Below are 9820 nucleotides of genomic sequence, written 5' to 3'. Positions count from 1 at the left end.
GTTTGGTGTAGCCAACTGCAAGTAGCATAAAATGATTCAGATGATAATAAAATATAAAAGAAAACAATTAGCATTTTCTGCTGTGTGTTTTGAAATGTGGCAACAGTGACGATGACTAATGAAAAAATGATTTCCCGGAAAGTGCTTTCAGTATTGTGTTTGCTAAGCGTTAAGATGTAGCTACTGGGGCACTTCATGATATTCATATTTCAGGTGAGTATGCTTTCACATTCCATCTCGCCATTTCATAAATGGAAAGAATTTCATGTATTCCATGGATAAATATTATTTTCAGTTGTCTTTAATGTTTTACAAGGTCTCCGTTCATGGAAACCGCTTTTCATTTTCTGTTAATAGTTGACTAGCATATGTGTGTGCTATAGGCACATGTGTGTGGTGTGGTACAGGTTGATGGCTTATGGTCAGGTCGCCAAAACTGGATGCACACACTTCTGTGCCTTCCTGTGTATGCTAAAATGTGTGTTTTTTTCCCCTTATCCTTATTTCCTTATCCAAACATTCCTGTTTTAGTACAATCACAGTACTGCTGTCAGATCAGCTGCAAATAGTAAACGTCTGTGACCTTACTTCCAGATGGACAGGGGAACTACTTCATAGAGCCCATGCAGCTGAACACAGCATGCTCTTACCCCACAGCATGAGCTGTTATTGCAGGTCTCTCCGCTGGCCTCTAGACTTTTAAGGCTTTTACTAAAGGCTGTGCTGTTTTAGATGATAATCTCAGAGAAACCAGCTACTTTATTAAAAGTTCTTAGCATTAAGAAATACACAGCTTTTGCTAAAGTCAACGAATGATTACTTTTTAAAAATTCCTAATGCTCTACTGTTTACTCAGTCGCTAACTTTACAGAAACGATCTAAGGAGAAACTGTGACATTAGTTCATTTGCAAAACACATCACATGAACTTTCTTTTCAGTTACCTGATTAAATGTTAATAGCTTAGTTTACATACTGGAATTAGCCATTGGTTTACACAATGTTTTTAGGTAACGTTTACATGTATACAGTGTGTTTCTCATATTTATAGAAACCTCTCTAGTAAGCCATCTGCCTCCTCTACCAACTTACATGCCTTAATTATTGTATCACAAAAGTGAGAGAAAAGAAGCAGAAAGGGGCAAAAGCAGTATCTAATCATATCTCATTGCAACTTTATGATATCTCTATCCTAGTGTTTCAGTTACATGATATTTCTGTCAATGGTGGCCATATTTGGGACCGAATTCCTGGATGCGCTACACAGCACAAACATAACTACAGGTGAAAGATGGCTAGGATTACTCATCTTACTCAAAAAAAACATTCTTTATCATCTCAGAATGCATAACATGCCAAACCTTGTGGCGGATGGGCTACAACAGCAGAAGACCACATCGGCTCCACTCCTGTCAACCAAGAACAGCTGTAGTGTAGTGAGGCTACAGTGGGCACAGGCTCCCAGTTGAAGATTGGAAAAAGATCAGGTGACATTTTAACATTTCTGGTTTTGGTGAGGATCTCAGGGAGTTTAATCAAGAGAAGAAAAAAAGCCTTGTAATTATAGGGAGAGTAAGTCAATATCAGCTCACTATCTTTTGCTAATGTAATCAATATTTGTGGCCATGATAAATTTCACAGGTTTCCCATAATGTAACTAGCTAGGTAGCTGTGTGTAGCTATGAGTGTATGTAAGAACTATCAAGTGGATTAGGCCAGTCGAATATCAGTAGAAGTGAAAATGAATCTTCATAATCATGCAGTCAGCTCCTTCTTCGGTCACCAAAAAGGCAGCGATTAGACAGTGTGAAAGGGAAGAGTATAGTACAGTCAGGTGGGAGGCATTTTGCTGGCATGATTTGGGTCTACTTTCCCCCTTATAGACAAGTGTCACCTTTAATCTCTGATGAAACATTTCTATTCTGTTGGGAGTGGTCTCTTCCAGGGTAGCAATGTTCCCATGCATGAGGGTTCACTGAATGGTTTGATGCATATCAAAATGATGTAAATCATATGCCATGTCCTTCACAGTCACCAGATCTTAACCCAGCTGAACACCTATAGGCGATTTTGGACTGACGTGTTAGACAGCACTCTTTAACACCAACACCATCTGAGGGAATGTCTTTCAGAAGAATTGCTTTCATCCTCCAGTACAGATCCACAGAGTTGTAGAATCTGGCCTGCTAAGACACTATATGGGTTTTTCCTTCTAATTTAAATCCCACTTTATCTCACTGGTCTTGATGAGACTGCACTACAAGATCTTTTTCTGAAATGAAGAAAGCATTTTAATGGGAATCAGTATTATTTAAAAATTCCATTATATGAACCATAAACTTGACCAGTCCATTATATCAGTTTGGCCACAATTTGCACAAGTAAAATTCTACTTTTTGGGAAATGTTTTCTAGGGACTATTTTGAAGCTTGGACCTAACTGATAGTCTTTCTATGTAAAGATATGAATACAACCCTGTGGAATTTTTGTATCACTAAGATTGTCTGTAATTTCAGATCATTTTACAGCATGATGAGAGGGCAGATGGGAGCTGCTGTGGTTGAAAGTGCCCTCGGCCCTCAGGCCCAGCTGTCTGTGGCCAGCATGTACACTGCTGGATTCCTGAGACCTCTCTCTCTCCCTCTCTCCCTCCCTCCCTCCCTCCCTCGCTCGCTCGCTCTGTGTTATGTGGCACTGGCGAGGGCTGAGAGCGGACAGGCCTGGCACGGCATGAATAGGGTCAGTTAGATTTCAAATATCTGCTGATGAAAAGTGCTGAAGCTGTGTTCACAGACAGGAGCTGCTCACACAGCCACAAAGACATGCTTTCAGAACGAATGAGAGAGAGGAGGGGGAAAGGATGGCTAGCTTCTCTCTGTTCCTCGTCCTACACAAACGAGTGAGAGGGAGAATAAATGCGGAAAGAAGGAGGACAGAGAGGCAGAAAGACAGGCCTGAAGGAAGAGGGAGAGATAGTTGGAGAGCGAAATGAGGGGGAGTGTGTAGTTCTGTGGCATGTCTAAGAGGCTGCAGTGAAATGCTCTCTAACACAATGGAACAGGTGTTATGTGGTGTAGGGTTTCAGGGAGGAGGGGGTCGGAGGTAGAGAAGGGGATATTGACATTCAGGGCTGACAAATCTGCTCAGGGAACATTGTTTTTTACAAAGGAAAATGTGTTGATGGAATTTACCTTAACAAGAAGGAAAAGGATAAAAGCTGAGCTCATCTTCCTGGAGTGAACTGGATTTAACTCACCGTACATATTGATATTGTTCTTTTCCACACCTTAAAATGGACTGAAGCAAAAGAAAATAAGTTATGTCTTTAGAATTGCCTTTCTTTTGTAAATGGAACTTGACATTTTGTTAATACCACTTGCATAGAAGGGAAAAAGAAAGGCATCATATCATATCATATCATACCATATCATATCATACCATATCATATCATATCATATCATATCATCTCTTTTCAATCAATTTTTAGTCAATAATATGATCTTCTGTATTAAGGGGTTGGGAATATTAATTCTTCAATTTAACGTAATTAACATTAAATATAACCTGAGCTAAATATTACTTTCTCTTGCTGTCCAATTGTATTTAATGGTTATGTAAATTGTTTTCCATCACATCTGGTTGGATGTATTAGTGCATGTTTTCATGCATGTTGAAAAGCACCAGAGAACACTAAATACATTGCTCATATTTTATTAGGCTTCCACTTTAGCTAGTTAGGTTATCAGGCAGACTCAACAAAAGCCAGATGTTAGTTATGCCGAGAATATGCTGTGTAAAATTATACACTATATACACACCATGTCGTGCCTGCTGCTATGTGAATAACTCAAACAGCATCTATTCCCAAACCGTACTGAATGTAACCTTAACTGGAGGGACAGCAGGGCCATTTATACCCTAAGGAGATGATCCGGAGTGCCTTTTTTCTCCTCTCATTCTTTTTTACCTCTCCTCCTGTCATTGCTCATGTTTCAGGGGAAATCTCGGCGAATTACTGAGAAAGAGTGGACAAGAAAGAGAAAAAGAGACAAAAGGAATTAAGTTATATACTGCCGAGAAGTGTGACAGGTACTGTGTGTGTGTGTGTGTGAGTGTGTGTCTGTGTGTGTGTATATATATATATGTGTGTACAGTGTGTGTGGCAGTAACTGTGTGAGGGCAGCAGCTGCTGTGTGAGCTGGAAGGGCCAAACACACACACACACACACACACACACACACACACACCATCTCAGCAGACGGGGCAGCAGAGGGGGTTCAGGAACCAGCTAACCATGAAATCAGACAGATGAGTCAGCGAACGCAAGACGACATTGGAGCTCCTGTGCCCTTATGCTACCAGAAAACAAAGAAAGAAAAAAGGAAAAAAAGAAAAAAATATTTGAGTGGGTCCAAAAAAGGAAAAAAAAAAGAAAATCTTACAGCCTCTTTCATCATCTGGCCCTAATTCTGCCCTGCATCCTGGCTGTTCTAATGTTCTGTGCCTTTCATAGTGTTTAATTATCCCTGTGTTGGTCTATGAAAAGAATCTCTTTAGCATATTATTACTTCCTAACCTTCTATTAATCAAATACAGGTATGTCACAGATATTCTTCCCAACCAACCCTGTATAACACCAGCTGATTACAGAAACAAAAAAGGATTTACTTAGCAAAGAAACATAGTAAGCAATAACACCTGTAGCTTTCTATAGGTTCAGTTGTGTGGCCAGTATATAAAATCAGTATTGATTTTACCTTTTAAAGGCACTCTTTAGCACAAAAGACCACACAGCAACTGCAGTTCACTGAGTTCAGTAAGCTCTAAGCTCAGTTTAACCTCCACATTTTATATTTCATCAACTCAGGTACAACTTGACCATACATGCAGACAATTTAGTGATTAAATATTACAAAAAAAAAAAAAGACACAGCCCTTTGAGGTGCCTCAGCCACTTGTCACCTGTGAGAAATGTTTGATTAGTTTGATGTTTGCCCTGAATGACCTCAGTGACTGAAAGGCCCCTCCTAAATTTGCCATAGCCTCCTGAGGCTGGCCACTCCATCCTGGGAAAGCAGCACTCGCATTCACACATCCAATCAAAGTCTCAGAGAGATCAAAGGTGCCGGCAGAAACTAATGCAAATCTTCCCGGATTATCACCGGATGAAACCGCAGAAGCATTTTAGCGCTCTTCTAGTCAAATCCCGTATCATGCCAGGAAATGGAAGGAGCAGAATAAAGTTCAACGATTACAAGATTAAAATAAAGATTAGTCAAGCTCAAAAGTTTAAGCAGAATTTCTTGAATTATCATTGAATTATTCTTGAATAATTCTCTGAAGGAGCTAGACAGATCCACAGCAGATGGGTGAAACTGTTCACAGGAAAACCAAACACATGCTGGAGACTCAGCAAACATGTGGAAGGAGGTTCTGTAGGCTGTAAGTCTCAGGCACCCTATTTTTTTTAGTACAACCTATGTTTATGTTTTATAAATTTTTATTTTATGACTTCTACCTTATTGAGTTAGAACAAAACACATTTTAGATTCCAAACAGTAGTTTTCCGGCACAAAATTAAATGTTCCAGAAAAATGTTTGTATGTCAGTAAAGAAAGCAGCAGATTACATAAGAGACACTTTTCAGATGAAAAACATAATGAAGGTTTTGCTGCAAAAATAAGAAGCAAGTGTGACAGTCAAAGTCTCCAGAAGAACTGTGGCTGCTTCTGCAAGATGCTCGGTAACACTTACAGCTCATTTCCTTATAAAACTGTACAAATTGTACAATTAATTTAAAACTAAACTAATGGTCTTCACACCAAATAGTGACTTCCATTTATTTGATGTTTCATTTATTACTGTTTACTGCTCTTTATAGTATTTAATCATTAATCATTGTTTTTGAAGGCATCTTTGCTCTACAACATTTCTTTGCATGTGCCATAACTGTGTATTATTTATTTATATATCAGCAAATCAGCAGTGCAATATATAAACAGATACTATATGTCGAGAGTTTCAGTTAATATTCACATCAAACCTGAGTGAAAAAAAGTGATCTCACTGGTTTTGACCGTGCCATGGTTTTTGGTGCCAGACGTTCTTGTTTGCGTATTTCGGAAACTGCTGATCACCTGGGTTTTCATGCCCAGCAGTCTCTAGAGATTATTACACAGAATAGTGCAAAAAAAACAAAAAAAAAAAACATCCAGTAGGCAGCAGGTCTGTGGGCAAAAACACCTTGTAGATGAGACAGGTCAGAGGAGAATGGCCAGACTTATTCAAGCTGGCAGAAAGGCTACTGTAACTCATCGCTTGATCTTTTTCCAATCTTCAGCTCTCCAGTTTGGGTGAGTCTGTTCCCAATGTAGCCTCAGATTCCTGTTCTTGGCTGCCAGGAGTGGAACCCGATGTGGTCTTCTGCTTTCGTAGCCCATCTGCCTCAAGGTCTGACGTGCTGTGCATTCTGAGATGATTATTTGTGATTATTTATTCTAGCCTTCCTGTCATCTCAAACCAGTTTGGACATTCTCCTCTGAACTTGCATGAATGTCCAGGTGTACAGGTGTTCCTAATAAAATGGACTGTAACTGTATTTTTATATAGAGAGAGTTTAAATTTTAATTAACAAGCATTTTTATCTGACACTTACTTACTTTGCATTTATTAAACTTTAATATTTAAATGTTCACAAACTCTGTGTATTCTATTCATTGCAGAAAGTACTGCAACACAGTTGCACCACCATTACAAATGTCAGTCTCTGAAAAATATTTGTTTTCCGTTCTGTCTGGCTGTCAGCTTCAATTTAGTGTAAAGAAAAGGGCCTCTGTGGTTTGAGAGGTGAAATGAACTCGGATGGTTTTGACTTTGATATAAATAAAAACACCCAGATGGATGGATGAAATCATGGGAGCAATATTCTAGTAGACCATACTGAATATTTTAACCCACATTTGAATCAGGAGCTAAATAGCCATAAACAGAGGGAATGCTGTTGATATTTTGAATGTTATTGTTTCTGAGAGATTGCTTTTTTTTTTTTTTTGAATATTACGGAAGATCATATAGCTTTTTGGCTTACATTCATGAATAGTGCCTCTCCTCTTTCAAGAAAATTGAATATGACAGGGAATTTATGTTGACTATTATAAAATATTTTATATCATATGATATTTCCCCATCACATCTATTGTCCTATTATTTCAGTAGCTCCTCTATTTCACCTGATATGACTGCATTTAATAAGAATGCAGATGAAACAGACTTTAATATTTTACTATTTTAAAAGCTTTGGTGGCTTCTGAGAGTTTTGCTTGTTTTAGGTCTAAACTAAAGGCATGCTGACAGCTTTACAGTCCTAATAGCACCAATTTAAATAAATTCAAAGCAGGCTGTTGTTGTTAATAAACAAACAACTAAGACTTCTGAAACAGTAAAACTTGGAAAATTATATGACAAATAAAAGCACAGAAAATCCTGATAGTTTTCAGCTTATGTTCTAGGAAACTTTGCAGTGAGTTGGGAGAATGTTGATTTTATATTGTAGCAGGGCTAATTCTAATACACCAATGGAGCAGCTAGGCTTACTGTCAACTTAGCCGAATGCATCTTTAAAAAAAATTCATCGTATACATGTAAATACAAAAAACAATACATCATATTTCAATATTCAATATTCAGTACATTCAAATACATCGTTGTTGATTTTAGTCCAAAATTAACAATGCCAAGATAGCTTGTAAAATTATTTATGCCATTTTGCTAATTGTTTGCTCTAGCTATCTCACAGCATTATAAAATGATAGTTTGAAAAGATATTAGCAAAGCTTTCCAGCAGTGTGTAAATGTTGGAGATGCTGCAGACAAGTGGCAGTTTCAGCCACTAGAAAGAACAGGATTTTAACAATGACAATGTAGTAAATGCTGCAGATAAATCAGCGTGGCCATTCAGGTCTTTTTTCAGGTTTTTTTATTATTTATGTTTACATAGATAGATAGATAGATAGATAGATATTAATGAACATATAAATGAATGAATGATGATATACTTTATTGCTTCTATTATCTTTCACATGTGCTTTAGTCTTTTTCCTCATCCCGTATCTTAACTCTTAATCCTGATTAGACCACAGTGCTTTTGTGCGACTGTGCTCTTAACACTAAGACTCTGAGAGAGTGTAATTCTACCTCTCACATTCACTGATCCATGAGGTAACTTCGTGCTGAGGCTGCCGAGCTCGGGCCTGTGCTCGACTGCCTTCTTTACACGTTCTGACAGGCCTGAGCAGCTCAGGCCTCTGCAAGCACTCGTCTATTTATTACAGCCTTTCAGCTCAGTGTCCAGCCAGTGCAAACACTATGCCAGGCGGCCCGGAGAAATGCTGACCAAGTAAATACTTTAGTCGATTCGAATAAAAGCAGAACTCACACTATTGGAGACACACATAGAAAGAAAGGACACAGTACAGCGTATATACACAGACGTACGTTTTCCAGTTGACTTCAGGTGCAGTGAGTTGCTGGCTAAATGGTTGTGCTGGAGAAGAGTGTCAGGGGGTGTCAGCAGCTGAGATGAAGACAGTGAAGTTAATGAGTGGGAAAAAACAGCAGTGTCACTTCAGGGGGGAGAGAGGGCAGTTATTTCAGGACACTGTGGCCGACATCCAGAGTCAGAGGCAAAATGAAAATGTAGCTAATTATATGAGAGGCAAAGGACCTACAAAAAGTTCTGGACTGTTTAAAAGCCTGTAGTTTACTCCAAATAAAAGCTATTCCACAACATTATAATAGATAATAGGGTTTGGTTATTAAAAACCCTAAACCTTGAAACACTATTAAATCTATTATTTAAAAAATGGAAAGAATATAGCACAACTAAAAGACTGACTAGAGAAGGCTGTCCAACAAAAGTGACCAGGCAAGAGGGCATTAATCAAGGAAGCAACAAAGAAGCCAAAGGGAACTCTCAAGGACCTAGAGACATTCACAGCAGATAGGTGAAGCTGTTCACAAGAAAGCCAAACACATGCTGGAGACTCAGCAAACATGTGGAAGAAGGTTCTGTAGTCTGTTAAGGCTGTAAAGATCAAAATTGAATTTTTTTGGCCTTGGCACAAAGCATTACCTTGGGTGGAAACACAACACTACTTATCAACCTGAGAACACCATCCCAGTGAAGAATGGTAGCAGTAGCACCATGTTTTAGGCTTTTTATCAGAAGGGACTGGGAAACTGGTCAGGGTTGAGGGCAAGGTGGATGGTGCTAAATACAGGGCAGTCCTAGAGGAAAACCTGTTCCACTTATCAAGAGACTGGGGTAGATGTTCACCTTCTAATGGGACAACAACCCTAAGAATACTGCCAAAGCTACACTGAAGTGGTTAAAAACCACTTAAATGTGTTAGAATGGCCTAATCAAAGCCCATACCTCAATATGACTCAATATGTGGCAATACTTGCTGCTTGCCAACAGTCTTCATCTGACAGAGCATGAACAAATTCACTAAGAAGAACGAAAAAAAAATATCAGGACCCAGATGTGCAAAGCTGATAGAGACATATCCCAAGGTAGCTCTAATTACAGCCAAAGATGGTTCTACCAAATACTACCATGATCCAGGGGGTTGAATGCTTATGCAACCAAAACATTTCTGCTTTTTTTTTTAATTAACCTTTGTGTCACAACAAAAATACTTTATCTTTAAATTTTATCTTTAAAGATCTTTAAATGTTAGCCAGTTTGCATAAATCAAATTGTACAAATTCCAGGTGGTAACAATACAAAATGTGGAAATGTTTCAAAGAGGGTGAATGCT

General features: G+C 38.6%; 1 long non-coding RNA gene across 1 annotated transcript; it reads right to left on the bottom strand.

Annotated features, from left to right (window-relative positions):
* Positions 1-3724: 3724 nt before the first annotated feature.
* Positions 3725-8604, bottom strand: LOC128318648 (uncharacterized). The gene is made up of 3 exons (XR_008302081.1): positions 8493-8604; positions 4247-4354; positions 3725-4014 (listed from the first exon to the last, which is right to left on the bottom strand). It is a non-coding gene; the product is annotated as an uncharacterized LOC128318648 (long non-coding RNA).
* Between the last annotated feature and the right edge of the window lie 1216 nt (positions 8605-9820).

The sequence above is a fragment of the Pangasianodon hypophthalmus genome, chromosome 7, assembly GCF_027358585.1.
Source record: "Pangasianodon hypophthalmus isolate fPanHyp1 chromosome 7, fPanHyp1.pri, whole genome shotgun sequence".
Taxonomy (NCBI): domain Eukaryota; kingdom Metazoa; phylum Chordata; class Actinopteri; order Siluriformes; family Pangasiidae; genus Pangasianodon; species Pangasianodon hypophthalmus.
The sequence above is the reverse complement of the archived record's forward strand: the minus strand, read 5'-3'. Positions and strand labels throughout refer to the sequence as shown.